This window comes from Lissotriton vulgaris, chromosome 3_2, assembly GCF_964263255.1.
Source record: "Lissotriton vulgaris chromosome 3_2, aLisVul1.2, whole genome shotgun sequence".
Classification (NCBI taxonomy): Eukaryota; Metazoa; Chordata; class Amphibia; order Caudata; family Salamandridae; genus Lissotriton; species Lissotriton vulgaris.
The window spans coordinates 247,999,502-248,018,240 of NC_141690.1; the positions used below are offsets into that span (position 1 = coordinate 247,999,502).

Consider the following 18,739-nt stretch of genomic DNA (forward strand, 5'->3'; position numbering starts at 1 on the left):
ACCCTCTGGCACTGTAGTGCCAGTTGAGCCAGGACTGGCAGACGAGCTGGGGGAGGCCAGTGGTCTGGACACTTCGCCCGACACTGGCTTTGTCTCCTCTCCTACTGTGGCTACGGAGGAGGGAGCTGCTTACAGCGTGGTGTTGACTAGGGCAGTCAAGTCCTTGGCTCTTGAGCCGCCGGTTGTGGCCGTGAGCACTAACCTCCTCACATAGGTGCTCAAACCGGAGGCAATCTCCTCGGAGCCTCTCCTGCTGTTTAACGAAGCCCTCACTGACTTTCTGCTGGGCATCTTGTCCAAGCCCTCGACAGGCCTCCCTGTAGATCAGAACGTGGCCCGACGCCACCGCCCGGCTCTGGGCGACCCCAGCTTCCTGTCCGTTCACCCCACCCCTGAGAGCCTGGTGATCCAGGCCTCTACCTCCCAAACTGCATTCCCGACCGCTCCTACAGATCGGGAATACAAAAGGTACGATCAGTTTGGGAAGAAACTGTTCTCCTCACTGAGTTTGGGGTTGCTGTCTGTCAACACCACCTGCCTTTTGGGCCGTTACACCCACTCTCTGTGGGATACGGCTGCGGAAGTGCTGCCGCAGTGCCCGTTGGAGCACCAGGCAAAGCTTACCCAAGCCCTAGCAGAGGGACGGGATGCATCACGCTATTCAATTCGGTGTGGACTTGATACCACAGACTCGCGGAGTAAGGCGATTGCAACGACGGTGGCGGTTTGCCGTCACGCCTGGCTGAGGTCTGCCAACTTTTCGGGGGATGTCCAAGCCTCCCTTATGGACATGCCCTTTGATGACCGTCGCTTCTTTGGCGACAAGGTGGACAGTGCGCTGGAGCGTTTCAAGGACTCCAGGGCTACGACCAAGTCCTTGGGCCTCGGCCAACGCCAGCAAACCTCTGCCTTTCGTCCCTTCAGTGGCCAAGGAAGGGGTGCCCCCACACGTCCTGCTAGCCACAGACCGCAGAACCAACCTCAACGTGGTCGTGGTACCCGCTGTGGCGGTGCAGGGGGACACTGGCAAGGTCAGTCCCCCACAGCATCTGCCTCAAAATCCTCCGAGTTTTCAGGCCCATTCAACGCCAGTCAGGGGCCGGGTCCGCCATCACCTCCTCCACTGGCGCGCCATCACATCAGACAGGTGGGTGCTGCAAAATGTCCGAAGGGCCTACTCTCTCCCCTTCGAGGTGACCCCTCCAGCCATGCCACCGCTGTACGGGGTTTCACTTGCGACTTTTGCAGGAGGAGGTTACGGCCCTCTTGGCCAAGGAGGCCGTTTAGTGCGTTCCTGGGCCAGAAGTAGGACGTGGTTGCTATTCCCACTACTTTCTGGTACCCAAGAAGGGCAAAGGACGCCTACGCCCTATCTTAGACCTACGGAGCGTCAACTGCTTCCTCCGGAGAAGTTCAAGATGCTGACTTTGTCTCAGGTTCTAGCTGCCCTAGACCTAGAAGACTTGATGGTAGCGTTGGACTTGCAGGACGCGTATTTCCACATCCCCGTCTTGCCGGCCCACCGGCTTTACCTGCGGTTCGCGGTAGGCCGCAAGCACTTTCAGTTTACCGTGCTCCCCTTTGGCCTTACCAGCGCTCCACGGGTGTTCACGAAAGTGATGGCCTTAGTCGCAGCTCATATGCGCAGATTAGGTTACCCTATCGACGATTGGTTGTTGAAGGCGGGCTCGCCTCAGTCGTCTCCGACCTCCTGACTACGGCCGACCTCCTGCCCTTTCTGGGGTTCTCCATCAACATGACACCTGTGCCCCTCTCAGAAGCTCCTGTTCATCGGAGTGGTTCTGGACTCAGCGTAGTTTCGGGTTTATCCTCCCGAACAGCGGGTTCGGGATATTCAGGCTCTGATTCCGATCTTTCAGCCTTTATCCCGGGTTTCGGTCGGGTTGACGCTGCGTCTCCTCGGGCTGATGGCCTCCTGCATCCTTCTGGTGCATCACGCCAGATGGCAGATGCGGGCTCTGCAGTGGGACCTAAAGTTTCAGTGGGCACAGCATCAGGGCAACCTGTCCGACCACTTCCGGATCTCGGAGGGCACTGCAAGACAGTTGCAGTTGTGGCTCACGAACCGCGATTGGGTCAGCAGCAGATCTGTCTCCCTACCCCAACAGGAGCACGTAGTGGTGACGGATGCATCCCTCCTGGGATGGGGGGCCACATGGGAGAGAGGGAGATCAGAGGCCTCTGGTCTCCGGCGGCGTCCAGCTCCACATCAACCTTCTGGAGCTGAGGGCGATCCGGCTTGCACTGAAGGCATTACTTCCCTCTGTGCGGGGAAGTGTGGTGCAGGTGTTCACGGACAACACCACTGCCATGTGGTACTGCAACAAACAGGGCTGGGTGGGGTCGTGGACCCTCTGTCAGGAGGCTCTGCGCCTCTGGACATGGTGGAACACCAGGGCTTCACCCTGGTGGTTCAACACCTGGCAGGTTCCCTGAATGCCAGGGTGGACCAACTCAGCCGCTGGTGCATGATGGATTACGAATGGCGTCTGAACTCAGACCTGGCGCAAGGCCTCTTGCAGCAGTGGGGAGAGCCCTGGTTAGATCTGTTCGCCACCGAAGAGAACGCGCAATGTCATCAGTTCTGCGTGTTGGAATTTCCAAGGCGGCACTCGCTCGGAGACACTTTTCACCGCGAGTGGAGCTGCGGTCTATTGTACGCCTTTCCGCCTATACCACTTCTGCCCAGAGTGCTGAGTGCTGAAGAAGATCAGGCGTGACCTGGCCCAAGTCATCCTTGTGGTTCCGGACTGGGCACGAAGATACTGGTAACACAAGCTACTCAGCATGTGAGTCGATGCCCCGGTTTGTCTGCTTCTTCAGGAGGACCTTCTGTCGCAGCAGCAGGGGACGGTCCTCCACCCGAACCTGTCCAGCCTCCACCTCCGTGCGTGGAGATTGAGCGGCGACAGTTGAGGCCATTTGACGTGCCTCCTGAAGTCTGTGATGTGATTCTGGCAGCCAGGTGTCCCTCCACAAAATCGGTATACGCCTGCAGGTGGAAGAAATTTGTGGCATGGTGGACAGCAAAGGCTGTGGATCCACTCCCCCCCTTTTTGAGGTTCTCCTGCTCCTCCTTTCTCTTGCCCAGCAGGGCTCTGCTCTGGGCACTATTAAGGGCTACCTCTCTGCCATTTCGGCCTTCTTGAGGCTTCCTGATCGCCCTTCTCTTTTCAAGTCCCCTCTTGTAAATAGGTTTGTGAAAGGTATCACACCTGTTTCCTCCTGTTCCTTTCGTGATGCCTCCGTGGGACTTGAACCTTGTTCTAACCTATCTGATGTGTGCTTGCTTCGAGCCACTTCATAACTGTCCTCTTCGTCTTCTGACTCTTAACACTGCATTCCTTGTTGCCATCACCTCTGCCAGGAGAGTGAGTAAGCTCCAGGCTCTATCTTCTAAGCCTCCTTTCCTTTCAAGCCATCCCGGACAAATTTGTCTTAAAAACTCGTCCTTCTTTCCTGCCCAAGGTGGTTACGGCCTTTCACATCGGGCAGTCCATCACCTTGCCCACCTTCTTTCCGCCTCTGCATCCTTCAAAGGAGCAAGAGAGGCTCCACTGTTGTACCCAAAACATGCGCTCTTCTTCTACCTAGATCGCACACACCAGTTCCTGGTGGACGACCAGCTCTTTGTTGGTTACGTGGGCGCGAAGAAGGGACGGGCGGTGCACAAACAAACCGTCTCTCGGTGGGTCGTGTTGTGCATCAAGATCTGTTACTCCTTGGCTAGAAAGGAGCATCCTGTTGGGCTGAGGGCCCATTCCACTTGGGCCACGGTGGCTACTACTGCCCTGGGTTGGGGAGTCTCCTTGCAGGACATCTGTCAGGCAGCTATGTGGGCCTCGCTGCACACGTTTGCTAGCCACTACTGCCTGGACAGCCAAGTCCGGAGAGATGGCTTTTTCAGCTGTTCTGTTCTCCAGGACTTTCTGGTGTGATCTTAGTTCGCAGACCCACCACCAGGGTTGGTATTGCTGGGATATCTATTCTAAGGTAAGGAATCTAACACTAACCTGTTTCTTTCAGATGCACAAGTTACTTGCCTTCGGTAACGATACATCTGTAAGAAACAGTAGTTAGTGTTAGATTCCTTACCGGCCCACCCATCCTCCCCGTTCTACGAACAGATATCTAGGGTTCAGGTATTTCCCATTGAGGGCCCTAGTTTCATGGCACCAGTGTATGTCTCTGGCATGGCTCTGCATTCCTGGGGCAGAAAGCTATGTACAAGAACTGAAATCAGCGCACGAGGGCGGCGTACAAGTACTCCCAACGTCATCCCGGCAATCACGACGACTGACGCGGAGCTGTAGACCATGCCTACCGACGAGCAGGGGTGCTGCTACGCAAAACTTTCCGGATCGAGTCTGACGCTTGGGTATATTCTAAGTTAAGGAATATAACACTAACTACTGTTTCTTACAGATATTTTGTTACCGAAGGTAAGAAATTTGTGCTACACTTCTCTTGTAGGGGATTTCCGTTTATAGTCATAATCATGTGAATAGTCCCACCCATGAGCGTGGACCTTTCCGCCGTCCACGCACATGGGCGGGACTATTCACAAGATTATGACTATCACAGAACTATCCCTACAAGAGAACTGGAGTTACAGGTAAGAAACTACTCCTTACTCCTTATTCCTTAGTTCAAGGTGAGTGTCCATTTCACCCCATTTAAGCTTTGGTACGCCTGCTAAAATGATGACATATGGGGGCTGAAGCGGAAGGTAAACTAATACAGGGCAGAACTAACCTTTCCTGGGCTCTGTGCTGGGTACGGTACCATCCCCCCTCCCTATGCATGAGCCCCTGTTGATACGTACAATCTTGCTCTACTGGCATGTTTGCGTGTGCTGTGCTCTGACTGTTCATTACCTCATGGTTAGCCTGTTTGGTATCGATGATGGGGATGAAATTTTGATTGAGTGGGTGCTCAGGTCTTGCTCTCGGAGAGACAGATTCCATATTTACCTGACAACTAGCATCCAATCCACCCCCTTAAATTGTTGGTGGACTTGCCTGCCCTTGCTTCGAGCAGTTCAGCGGACTTATCAACCCGTGCTACCAGGGAACTGAGCTCGTCCTTTACAATGGGCCTGGATTGGGCCTGAAGATCCCCCACTAAGTTTGTCACCCATGCTGGATAGTCCAGGGATTTCCGTGCACGGCCTGCCTATCCCATGTCCATGGCCTCCGTAGGGTCTCCAAAATCTGGTGTCCCATCGTCACGCTCTCAGAAAGTGCCCTCTTTCTGCATGGTTGCCCCCACTTTTTGCTAAACTGCAGATGTACTTTGATAGAATGTGCCCCGGGCTCCTGCCAATCAGGTGCCCAGGGCATATGTTCTTTCCCTAAAACTGCACTGAAGACCAAACCCAATTGGCAATCTCGGGTCACAGGTCATTCCCTGGTAAATGGTACCACAGGCACCCATGGCACTGTGACCAGGGAAGGCCTCTAAGGGCTGCAGCACTTATTGAACCACCCTTGGAGGCCTTGTACCTTTACACTCACACACTGCCTTTGCAGGCTGCGTGTTTTGGTGCAGAACAAAGTGAAGAGTCGACATGGCACACATCCTGTGTGCCATATCTACACCCACTGCCCTGACATACATCAGTCACCCCAATAGCTGGCTGCACTATACGGTATAAGTGGTGAGGGTACGGGTGCATGAGCCCTTTACCCCTACAGTGTCTAAGTCAATTCTTAGACGTTGTAAGTGCAGTGCTGCCATTAGCAGTATATGGTGCTGTGAGTTTGTCATGAACTCCACAGTACCATAATGGCTGCACTAAAAACTGAGAAGTTTGCTATCCAACTTCTCAGCACATTAACCCCACACTGATGCCAGTGTGGGATTTAATGAAAAATGTACACCCCCTGAAAAATGACCTAACCCTGTCCAGGCTGAGTGGCTACTTTCAGCTGTCACCACCAGACATGTTTCTGGACCCCTGGGTCGAGAGCCTGCTGCTCTCGGGGGCCTGAAACAATGCACATCCTGGGACGAGGTGCCAAGCCTCCTCCCCCAGGATGGGCAGGGTCCACGAAGAGGAAGCTTCAAAGGATTGCCGCCTTTGTGAGTTTCCCAAGGCCTTTTGCTGCTCTCAGCAACTGATCCCTGTGAGAAGTTGGCCTGATATATAGTGCCCACTATTCTAGTGATCACTGTGTATCATACCAAACGACCCTTATTGATGATTGGTTGTAAGTCAACCTATCATAGTAGCGTGGACAAAAGCAGTCTTTAGGCTAAACTCTAGAGGGCGTGTTAAGCCAGCTGTTTTACCATCACATATACCCCTTGAACACCAAGTGAAAGGACACCACACAAGTTGTTATGAAAAATAAAGTATATTTATTTATAACAAGTCTACCCTGAACTCTTTATGAGCCAGGGAGCTAAGCACAATAAGAAAACTCTTACGAAAATACTTCAAGTTGCACAATTTACACAAATGCCCGAGCGGCACGACAAACCATATACTCTAAAAGTGGAATGCGAAATACTAGCAGGTAAGTAACAAGATCCAGAGGCTTCAGGATCGCTAGGACTACACTACTGAACCCTAAGGTTAGGAGCAGGAGGCCTAGGGAGATCGGGTGCAGAGTGTGCACTCTCACGCGGGATGTGGGACAAAGTCTATGGAGGCTAGTATTTCTAAAGTTACTGATTTCGGACGAATCCGACTAGGTATACTTAAAACGAAAAAGGATCTGGACACTTGGATAGTGAACCTGCGTTGGAGCACCGAAATGCTCGGGTTACCTAGCCCAGGGGCTGCGGCTGCATAGGGTTCAAAAGACGTCGGGAATCCTCGTTGTAGTCTATGGAGCCTGAAATAAGTTGTTGCTGGCAGGCGACCAGTGAAGATGTTCGGAGTGATCCAAGCCTGGATCGGTGATGGAGACGACCTGAAAGCAGAGGGGACTCAGTTCTTAATCACTAGCCAGTGATTGTGTGGGCACCAGGATGGCACCAGATGAGGTCACCGCGATCAGGTGAGTGGGCGACGCTGGACTCTGCAGTCACACGGGCCAGGAGGCGTTGTCGGCGACCAGGCTGGAGGTGCGAGCTGTCCCACGCGGGTGTCTGCTGTCGGCGATGCTGGAACCTGGATTGGAGCAACAAACCTTGGCAAAGGCAAGCCCACGCAGTGGAGTCAAGATGGTGTCTGGAGGGGACCAGGAGGGTCAGGGGTGCTCCTCTTTTGGAAGGGAGCTAGGGCCAGTCTGGAGCAACCAGACCATCGGTGAAATCGTCGTGGTACGTCATCAGGAGGGCCACTAGCCAATGGGCAAGTGACCGGACAACGCGGTAAGCAGCAAAGAGCAGAAGGGCCCCACGCAGATCTCGTGGATGCTGGGGGGCTGGACTTCGGTGCTGGAGCTGCTCTGGGTTGGGGCTTCTCAACCCCAGTGCACTCACTCGAGGATCCCTCGGCGGTCGTGCTGGTTAAGCGTCGTGCAGGTTTTGAAGATGGCCGGTCCCTCAGGTCTCGTCACACCCACGAATCTCAGCTGGGCTGATGATGCAGGTAGAGGTCAGAGATGCCAGGGAATCCGGGTCTCGTCGAGCTCGTCAGTCTTGATCCGGAGGATGGACGTGCAGCAAACCGCTTAGGTGGTGCCTGCGGGTGCAGGGTGGCTACTCCTTAGCCACAAGGGAGAGTCTTCAGAGAAAGTCAAGAGTTCCTTCCGTGGAAAGTAGTTCAAGATTCAAGATTATCTAATTTGGGAAGGCGGCCCGCTCCTACCTTTATTCTAAGAAAAGGGGCTGGCACGTGACTAGGTCCTGCCCATGGGTGGGACCAGGAGGGGGGTGGTTGCACCCCTCTCCCTTGTCCGGACTTTCCCCAGCTCAGGGGCTGGTGTGCCCCTGGAACTGGTTTGAGCCGGCATATGCACAGTGAGCACCGGGGTGCCACTTGCAGTCACCTTCCTCTCAGCCCTGCCTACCTGGGATACACAAAACCCTGTCTGGGATGGTGCTAGCACTGACAGGAAACCCTTTGTCCGAGCTCTCCTCGCTGGAAGGACTCCCAGCTGCAGGGGGTCAGACTTGTGTCTGTGGTGGCAGCATCCATTTTGTGATGCTGAGGCTCGAGTTAACTTTAACCGGGGTTCACAGTTATATACACGTCTTGTTCCTCTAGAAGGGTGGAATGCTAACACCGTCGCCAGAATTGGCGAGGGGTTAGTATTCCAATTCGTATGACACCTTACTCGACATGTTTTGATAAAGCGATACCAAAGTTGGCAAATAACCGCGAGGATTATAATGCACTTAAGAGTATATGGTACGCGTTATCATGGAACAGCTATTAGGACTTAGTTCCGCAAGCTGCAAACTGGCTCAGCTCATGTCAGAGCACCATCTCACATAATTCCAAGCACTCTGCCTTCAGGATTGATAAGGCCTGCCATAGGAGTGACTGATAGGAATACATGTGTCCATTTTAGGGTTAGATATAGGAATTCTATATCTAAAGCAAAGGTTGATTACACCACCTTGCCCCAGCTGTCGTGCAGCCAGTTGTGTCAGATTTGGGTGGCCAGCCAGGGGTGGCATAATACATGCTGCAGCCCCTGGTAGGCCCTGGGTACACCTATGCCCTGGATACCTAAGGTATGCTGTACAGGGGCTGATAAGGTGACCCCGTACCAATTGGTAAATGCACCTAAGGTACATGTGTGTCAATTTAGAGAGAGAACAGCTAGGCTGTGGGTCTGATTAGCAGGCCCACAGCCAGGGAAAGTCGTAAACCAGTGAAGCAAAAAGCAAAAATCGGGGGTGACCATAGGATTGCAGACCTCACTCTCCTACAATCCCCACCAGTTCTGACCCCCACTTTGGGCGGGAGAACCAGCGGGAAAACCAAGAGAGGAAGGGAGATGTGCCCACCTCTGCCAACCCCACCCCTCAAGTTGGGGAGGCGAGGTGAAGCACAAAACTGTCCCGCCATCTTTCAGATGGGGGGGCCCCCAGCCAACCAAAGTGAGTCATATGCTCCGCCTCCCACTGGTGGGTGGCATATTAGATGTACCCACCCCAGGGAAGGGACCCATTGGTCCCAACCTGTTTGAGGCATGTGGGCTGCTGAATTCATATCTGTGCATAGATCGCCACCTAGTGTTGGGTCCGGATGATTGCACATTGTTGTCCTGGAAGAGTCTTCGAAGTATCACGAGATAGGTGGCTCCTCCCCTGGACTATAGTGCGCATGGGCATCCACTCCATCCTCAAATTGTTTTATTCTGCCATTGGGTTTGGATGTATATTTGTTAACTCAAGTTCGGAATCTATAAAAAAACTTTCTTTTTGGCCAAAAGGCCTTTAGCTATCGTCGGTATTGTCTTTGCGATCGGTGCCCAGTACTTGTTCCAGCTCTGTCCCCGAGCCGGACGTCAAGAGGAGCCGCGTGGCTTTTCGGCACTGAAGGCCCGGTTGACGCCAGAGGCCTTATCGACGATCCATCATGGAACGGAGCCCGTTCGAGATGTCCCGTTTGCAACTCCAAGTATCCTCACATCGATGTCCACCCGGTGTGCAACAAGTGCCGGTCTCCGGATCACGATGAAGCCAGCTGTATGGCTTGTTCTCGGTTCCGCTCCAAGAAAACTATTCGCCTTTGACGCGCTGCGCGGAAGGAGGCCCAGCAGGCGGCACCTGACCCGGTGAACATCTTCGATGCCGCGGATGATGAGGGAGTCTAACAGGAACTTCAAGTGTACCGGTCTGATCCTGCATCGGAGATCGACTCCAGTTACGACGCGGATGTGGAAATGGTCGACACTGAAGACATTGTTGATGAGGTAGGAGACGACGATGGGGCCTTTGTGGCCGTGGAAGATAGCTCGAACGAGGAGCTAGGCCCAGCCGTTAGTTCGGGGGCAGCAACCAAAACACTCGATAAGGCTCAGGTCGAGGGATCACCACATGGCCTTACCCAAGATCGTACGCATGGTTCTACAGCCTCGCCTCAAGGCCCGGCTACGGACATTTCTAACGAGCCATCGGTTGACCGATCAAAATCGAAACCGAAAGCATCGGTGTCTACACACCCGAAAGCACTGGACGCTAATTTGAAACCAAAAGTGCGTATTACTTTGGTTGGTTCGAAGACCTCTGAACCATCGGCACCGACAAAACAGAAGAGTGTTATCGACCCGGTGAGGTCGCTAAAGGGTGTCGAGCACCGAAGAAACTGGTCAAAGACATCGACCAGAAGAAGTCGGCGCCGAAGGCCGTCGACACAGACAAGGGACTCGGAACTCTGAAAGTTCTCAATCCTAAGCGTCGACCCGACAAGGCTAAAAGCAGTATAGACCTCAAGTCCACAACTGGCGGTGGCTCGAAGGAACCCGTCGAGTCAACACAGCCATCCGCCTCTTTTTCGAAGCAGGTGTCAGACTCGCTGAAACGCATTAAAGAGAAGGCTACTACTGTCGGACCAAAGGCTACTCCACCCCCGAAGCTGGCCAGTAAACCTTCAAATTCGTCGGCACCCATCCAGTTCACACTGCCGCCGAAAGTGGTACCTAAGGCCTTCGCCCCTAAGACGGCCGTCGAAGCGACCAAGAAGGTGTCCATGGTGCCGAAGCCTACAACTACGGAGGTGGCCACCAAGCATCGACAGCCTCCGCCGGAAGATTAGTCGAGTCAATTCATCGACGCCGAGAGGGGTAGACTTTCTATTTTCAAGCGAAAGATCGCCCCGGAACAGCCTATGGAGTAAAATAAAATTCCATTAAAGAAAAAGAGGGATTCTGCTACGCCACCTCTTCTCTATGAACCTATAACACCACATGGACAAGACACTGCTCCTATCTCACCCACATACTCTGATGTGGAAGCAGGGGATGGTGACAATGAGGATTACAGTTATCCTTTAGACACTGATCCAGAAAATCACACTGAACCCTGGACAGATGCTGCTGACCCAAGAGATCCACAAACTGCCCCAGACAGTCATGTCTATGCTATTAAAACCTTGCCTACTGAAGACACGGCTGCGTTTAATGCACTTATTGAGAGGGCAGCAAAAAATCATAATGTCCAGCTCCATGCTGACCCTATTGAAGAGGATTTTTTGTTTGACACCTTCTCAACCTCAGAGAGAACTGTCAAGACTCTACCAATGCTAAAGGGTATCCTAAAACATGCTAGAGACATTTTTAAGCAGACCACAAGGCCAAGGGTGATCAACCCCAGAATTGAGAAAAAATACAAACCAGCACCTGGGGACCCTACATATATCAAGGGACAGTTGCCGTTGGACTCTCTGGTTGTTTCCAATGCCCAGAAGAGGGAGAACTCGCAAACAACGGGTGATGCTCCTCCCCCTGACAAAGAATCTAAAGTGCTAGAAGCATCAGGGAAAAGGGTGGCAGCTCAAGTGACCAATATCTGGCGAATCTCCAACACACAGGCACTCTTAGCCAGATATGACAGAGCTCATTATGATACACTTGAAACCCTGTTACAACACTTGCCAGATGAGTATAAGGAGGCAGCAGAGATGCTAATGCAAGAAGGGAAACTTATATCAAATGCATCTATTAAGTGTGCGCTGGACGCAGCAGACACCGCAGCCAGGGCAATTAATACAAGTGTAATGTTACGTAGACATGCCTGGCTGAGAGTCTCCGGTTTCAAGCCCGAGATACAAACCACCATACTAAATCAGCCTGTTAACCCTGATAACTTATTTGGCCCAGAGGTGGACACCACCTTGGAAAAAATCAAAAAGGACACAGACTGCAAAGTCTATGGGGGCTCTACAGTCGCAGCAGTTCAGGGGTGGTTCCTTTCGTCGCTCCAACAATAGAGGAGCTTCCAGTGGCCAGCTGTCCCAGCAGACACAATACAGTAAAGGAGCCACGCAGACCATCTACACCAAACATAGTAGGAGTGGCTATCGTTGGAACAGCACCAAGGGCAGAGGTCGTGGAAACAACAGCTCCCGATCCTCCGCCACTAACAAACAGTGACGTCTTGTCACTGCCACCCGACCATACCACACCGGTTGGGGGGAGACTACAACAGTTCCTGCCGGTCTGGAAATCCATCACTACAGACAGGTGGGTGAGGCAACTTATCCAATACGGTTATTGTCTGGAGTTAACATCCACTCCACCCAACATTCCCCCCAGACACCGTCCTATGTCCACAGAGCATTTGCAATTATTGCAGCAGGAGGTAGTCGGCATGCTGCAAAAAGGAGCCATAGAGCTCGTGCCTGTGGAAGAAAAAGGAACAGGGGTGTACTCGCTGTACTTCTTGATCCCAAAAAAGGACGGGTCCCTCAGACCCATACTGGACCTCAGGCCCCTAAACCAGTACATTCTCTCAGAACACTTTCACAAGCTCACATTACCACAGGTTCTACCGTTACTCAGTCAGGGAGATTTCCTCACATTAGATCTGAAAGATGCATATTTCCATATACCGCTACAGCCGTCACGCAGAAAATACCTCAGGTTCACCATTCAGGATCAGCATTATCAGTTCAAGGTCCTCCCTTTCGGAGTGACGACAGCGCCCAGGGTGTTTACCAAGTGCCTGGCGACAGTGGCTGCACACCTAAGGAGACAAAATGTTCACGTCTACCCTTATCTGGACGACTGGCTTGTACAGGCGAAGTCGGCCCAGCAATGTGCCGCCCACATGTCCCACACCATTCACCTTCTTCACGATCTGGGGTTCTCACTGAATTATCCAAAGTCCCACCTTCAGCCCGCCCACGTACGGCAGTATCTGGGCGCGACAATAGATACTCTGGCAGCCAAAGCACAGCCAAATTCAGTGAGGATCAACAGCATGCAAGTGCTGATACAAAAATTCAAACCACAACACTCGCTTCCAGCACGGGTGTTCATGCAGTTGATAGGCATGATGGCCTCCTGCATCTTCATAGTCCCGCACGCGAGACTACACATGCTTAGCGCGTCAGTGGAATCAGGCTCACGGACAATTGAAAGACCTAGTGTTGGTGACCGGTCGTGCATACAACTCTTTGCATTGGTGGAATCCACAAAACCTTTGCGGGGCCCGACCGTTACAGGAGCCTGTGCCACAGATTATACTGACAACGGACGCATCTCTCCAGGGATGGGGAGCTCATGTACTCCACGGTGCAGGGACTATGAGGGACTATGGACAGTACAGCAGAAGAAGATGCACGTCAACCTTCTGGAACTGATGGCTATCTTCATGGCGATGAAAGCATTCAAGGTACATTTGTGCAACAAGGTTGTGTTGATCCGGACGGACAACATGACGGCCATGTACTACATACAAAAGCAGGGGAGGTACACACTCTCCACAGTTGTCTCATCTGGCTCAGAGCATGTGGAAGTGGGCCATTCAGAGGAACATCTTCCTCATGGCGGAACACCTCCCGGGCAAGGACAATCAGATGGCGGACCTGCTCAGTAGGTACAGCCACCAGATGCACGAGTGGGAGATGCATCCATCAGTACGCCGACCGTACTTCCAGCAGTGGGGTCATCCAGAGATAGACCTGTTCGCCACAAGGGAAAACGCAAAATGCCGAAGCTTTGCCACCAGGTTCCCACAGTTGCAGGGAAATGCGATATGGATGAACTGGTCAGGCATATTTGCGTACGCTTTTCCCCCAGCACCTCTAAAACCACTGGTGGCACGCAAGCTGAAGCAACACTCAATGACTCTCATCCTGGTTGCTCCAACGTGGGCACGCCAACCATGGTACACCACGTTTCTAGAACTTTCCGTGGTACCGCATCAAAGGCTGCACCTCACACCCAGGCTTTTGACGCAGAGCCATGGCGACATTCTGCATCCAGATCCGCAGCAGCTCAACCTGGCGATCTGGCTCCTGAGGTCTTAGAATTTGGCTACCTCAACTTGCCTCCTGACTGTATGGATATCATAAGGGAGCAAGAAAGCCCACCACTAGAGCATGTTATGCGGCAAAATGGAAGTGGCTTGTCATTTATTGTGCCGACCACAACATCAACCCGCTAGATGCATCTACTCACAACATCATTTGTTATCTGTTACATCTATACAAATGCAATCTGGCCTATGCTTCCATTCGTATACATTTGTCCGCAATAGCAGCTTATCTCCAAAACAGGCAGCATCTCTCACTTTTCAGAGTGCCTGCCATCAAAGCCTTTCTGGAGGGACTCAAACAAGTTATTCCTCCCAGACACCCATCAGCACCTATATGGAACTTAAATGTGGTCCTCACCAGGCTGATGGGTCCACCTTTTGAGCCTCTAAACTCATGCGAGATTCAAATCTTGACGTGGAAAGTGGCTTTCCTAATAGAAATCACATCGCTACGACGAGTTAGTGAACTTCAGGCACTGACTATCCAGGAGCCATTCATAAAGGTTTACTCCAACAGGGTGGTACTCCGCACTAATCCTAAGTTTCTGCCTAAAGTGGTTTCACAATTCCATATCAATTAAACTATAGAACTGCCAGTGTTCTTCCAGAATCCTGAGTCCGTGGCAGAGAGAATGCTCCACACACTAGACGTCAAAAGAGCTCTAATGTACTACATAGATAGGACTAAAGATTTTAGGAAAACAAAACAACTGTTTATTGCCTTTTCGCCACAACACAAAGGCAACCCCATTTCCAAAGCAGGTATAGCCAGGTGGATCGTTAAGTGCATTCAGATTTGCTTATCAAAAGGCTAAGCGTACATTAGAGGTTCCCCCAAGAGCCCACTCCACGCGAAAGTTAGGGGCCTCCATGGCTTTCCTTGGAAATATTCCTTTAGAAGACATATGTAGAGCAGCCACATGGTCTACCACACACAAATTTACAAAACACTACTGCGTAGATGTGCACTCCAAACAGCAGGCAGCTGTAGGGTCAGGCTGTTCTGAAAACACTTTTTCAAACTGCTGCAGCTGGCACTGGGCAGCCCCCGCTAATGGAGGGACTGCTATATATTCTATGCACAGATATGAATTCAGCAGCCCACATGCCTCGAACTGAATATGCTACTTACCAGTATGCATCTGTTCTTGGCATGTAGGGCTGCTGACATTCAGATCGCCCGCCCTCCTCCCCGGCACCTGTAGCGGCGGCAGCACTCAGAATTACTCTTAGCATGGTCATCACTTACGGTATTACACTCCATCTTTGCCACAATGGCGAAAAACAATCTGAGGATGGAGTGGATGCCCATGCGCACTGTAGTCCAGGGGAGGAGCCACCTATCTCGTGATACTTCGAAGACTCATCCAGGACAACAATGTGCAATCATCCGGACCCAACACTAGGCGGCGATCTATGCACAGATATGAATGTCAGCAGCCCTACATGCCAAGAACAGATGCATACTGGTAAGTAGCATATTAGTTTACCTACCTGTAACGCCCCTAAATCTAGTATTTAGGGCACCCCTGCACCTTGCTTCCTCAGACAAGAAACCACAAGAAGAAACGGACCGAACAGCTGTGTTGAAGCTAAGAAGAGGCCCCAGCCCTACCGGCCTATCCCCACCTTGAACCTGCAGAAGCGAAACTTCGGTGTGTCCTGTAGCCAGCAGCCTCAAGAACCCTGAGGACTTGCCCGACCTTAAAAAGAAGACTCTATCTCCCGTGAACACCGGATTTGTTCACCAACTGCACCACTCTGCACACGACGCCCACAGCCCGAGTGGCCCAACACCACGAGGAGGTCTCCCCTGCGTTCCTGCTCCGAGATCTGGTGATCCCTGACCAGCCTCCAGCTGATGCCTGCAGCCTAAGAGTCCCCACAACCGCGACAGGAGCTTGTAAGAAAATCCGACCATTAAAACACACCCCTGCACCCGACTCCCCATGGCCTTGGGTGGCCCAACGGACAGCGTCTAATCAACCCCCAGCATCCCAAATTACCTCTTCAAGTGTTGGTCGCACCCAGAAGACCTTCGTCCTCGAGCCTGCAGTGTGTTTGCAAACCGGAGACTCACCATTGAAAGCCCGATGCCAAAAGAGCACTCTGCACCCGGCAGCCCCAGTGCCTCTGAGGGTGCACCTTTTGTGCTGGCTTGAACCCCTATTTGCCCTGAGCTTAAGTCCAGGAGCTTTGCTCCCACAACCTTGTGGCCTGCTCGTAAGCAGCCACCAACCGGAGGCCCCCTATTCCCCATTGAATAGCATTGGGCCTCAGCACTCTGCATCCGCCGCCCTAGTGCCGTTGAGGGTGTAACAAGAGTGCATCCTTGACCCTGGGGGACTCCTGAGTCTACCCCCAGAATACCATCTCTCACACTGCTGCGGATTTGGCGGTTCTTTCCAATAGTACGGGAGTTTTTTTGTTGGACGGATGGACCTATATTTAAGGGTGTTTATGTCTGGGAAGTGAATATGAACTACTCTTTTGATTGCACCTTTTGGAATTTATATTTGGGAAGAAGATTGTTGCTCTTTGTGATAAACGGACCAATTGAGAAAAGAGAAATAGAATTGGATAGAACCTGTCAAAATATTATGACGGGGACCATATGAAACATGGGATCCATCTTTTGCGCGTTTGAAGAGGAAATAAATGTAATTGTATGACCGTATCTTCGGTAAAGAACACTATATTTCCTGAAGAAGTTCTGGTTTCAGAACGAAACACGTTGGCTGTGATTGAACAAATAAAAAGAATATACAAAAAATCCCAAGAGGAGGAATTGCATTTATTGGTTGAACTGTACACAATTGTGTTTAATACATATACTATATTGTGAGGTGGTGAAACTTTAATATATTTTTTAAAGTATTCGTTTGACCCTGTGGTAAGGGTGATGCTCTTGGACAGAGAGCACTGTTAAAGGTTTGCACACAGGATTGTCTTGGTTCATGTTAAGACGTGGTAATTTACTTCTATTGTTTGGTGCCTCATGAGAAATCGATCCACTGTCCAGTTCTTTGTGTTTAAACGTAGCTTTAAACCGATAACCATATTTTCCATCATAGGATATCATTGATTGTTTTTCTGTGAAAGTGTGGCTTTGGAAAATCTATTAAATTCTCTAAAACTGTAACTAAAAAACCACAACTCTTTTACTTACCTGTTTACAGGAAATGTCCCAGTGCGGTATCCAGGTATACTGCACTGTGTAAGAAAAGTAGTCTGTAAAGTAATCTACTTGACATTCTACTGAAAAGCCAATGCAAAGTATATATATATATATATATATATATATACAATATTTCAAAGCATTACATTACTAGTAATTCTAATGTAATCAAAACCAAAGTGTATATATACAACTACAATACAAACTGTTTGCAAACTGTATTATTTCAAAGTACTTATCTTTTACTTGTGTCAGGCTTGCTTGGTTCTAGGAAATAAAGTAACTAAAATAATATTTTTATACAAAACCAAATTGGTCTACAGTTCAGTCTTTGAGTGTGGGATACCATTTGCTGATTGCGTATGTACAACAAATGCTTAACACTACCCTCTGATAAAGCATTACTGCTCGACCACACTACCACAAATAGAGAGCAAGGTTCTATCTACTTTTACCTCTCCACTGGACTCTGCACACTGTACCTCACTTTGGTATTGTATATACAGAGCCAGCTTCCTACACACACGTCTTCTGTTTGGCCCCAACCTGACTGCTTGCTTAGTTTTCCCATTTAGGACAGGGCCTTCGATGGCATCCCCTTTACGCAGGTGGACATTGGAAGATTTGCACGCCATTGCGCAGCCCGTGTGCTGGGCCATATGCTGGGCCATGGGTGAGTTGGTGACCCAAGGGAGGCGAAGTGCTGGGGAGTCCGAGCCCGTCGGGGAGAGATGTAAGTCAGGCGTTAGAGACAACCGCTTTTTGGTTAGTTCGATTTCGGTGGCCACCACACCTATGGCCCTCTGTAGCATCTTATCAATAGAATTTGGGGGCAGAGATGAAGTGAGCGGGGTAGAAGGGAGGGCGGAGGGACTTGCTTTTTGGTCATTACAGGTTTATTTCAGCATTCTTACTGCAGGCGCCCTGCCCCAGTTGGATAGTGCCTCCGGGCTCAAAAATAGCCACGTTGCACGTTGCAGGGTGGGACCAATAGTCTGCCTCCCTGTTGCCTCCAGGAGCTGCAGGAATACACTCAGCAGGGATCGTGTAGGATTACTCAACACTCAGCACTACAAAGACACCAACAAGTTCACCACTGTCTTGATGGGACCGACCCCCCTCTGTGCTGTACTTTGTGCCTGGCACAAAGTACAGCACAATGGCGCTCCCAGCACTCTCCCAACTCACTGATTCCTGCCTCACGTCGTGACTCTGCAGGCCAAGAGGAATGTCTCAGCCTCTTCCAGGCTCAGACGAGCCTGGTCTTGGCCCGGTCACGTGCCTGGGTGCGTCCTGTGCAGGGGGAGCCTAAGCCTGGTTAAGTATGCGCCTCTGGACGCAGAACCGCTGTGGCCACATTGATGGCTGAAGCCGCGAGTGCTGCCGGGTCATGTAGTCCAGCCCCCACCTCCACATACCAACAACACAGTGTCCCACTCAGCGGGAGCCCAAGCCTGGTTATGTAGACGCCAATGGCGCAGAACAGCTGTGGCGACATTGGCGGCTGAAGCCGCAAGTGCTCCCGGGTCATGTAGTCGAGCCCCCACCTCCACATACCATCAACAGTGTCCCCCACAAGCAATTATGAGTGAATTTCACCACTCCTGCGGTAGGAGGGTGGCAATGAAGGACTGGGAAGAGGAAGAGTAGAAC

The 18,739-nt window shown here is 51.5% G+C and overlaps 1 protein-coding gene across 1 annotated transcript in view; it reads left to right on the top strand.

The window, feature by feature from the left end:
• The window catches only part of ATRN (attractin), a 960,574-nt gene that overhangs the window by 570,946 nt on the left and 370,889 nt on the right, over nt 1–18,739 (top strand). The gene's annotated exons all lie outside the window — the stretch shown is intronic.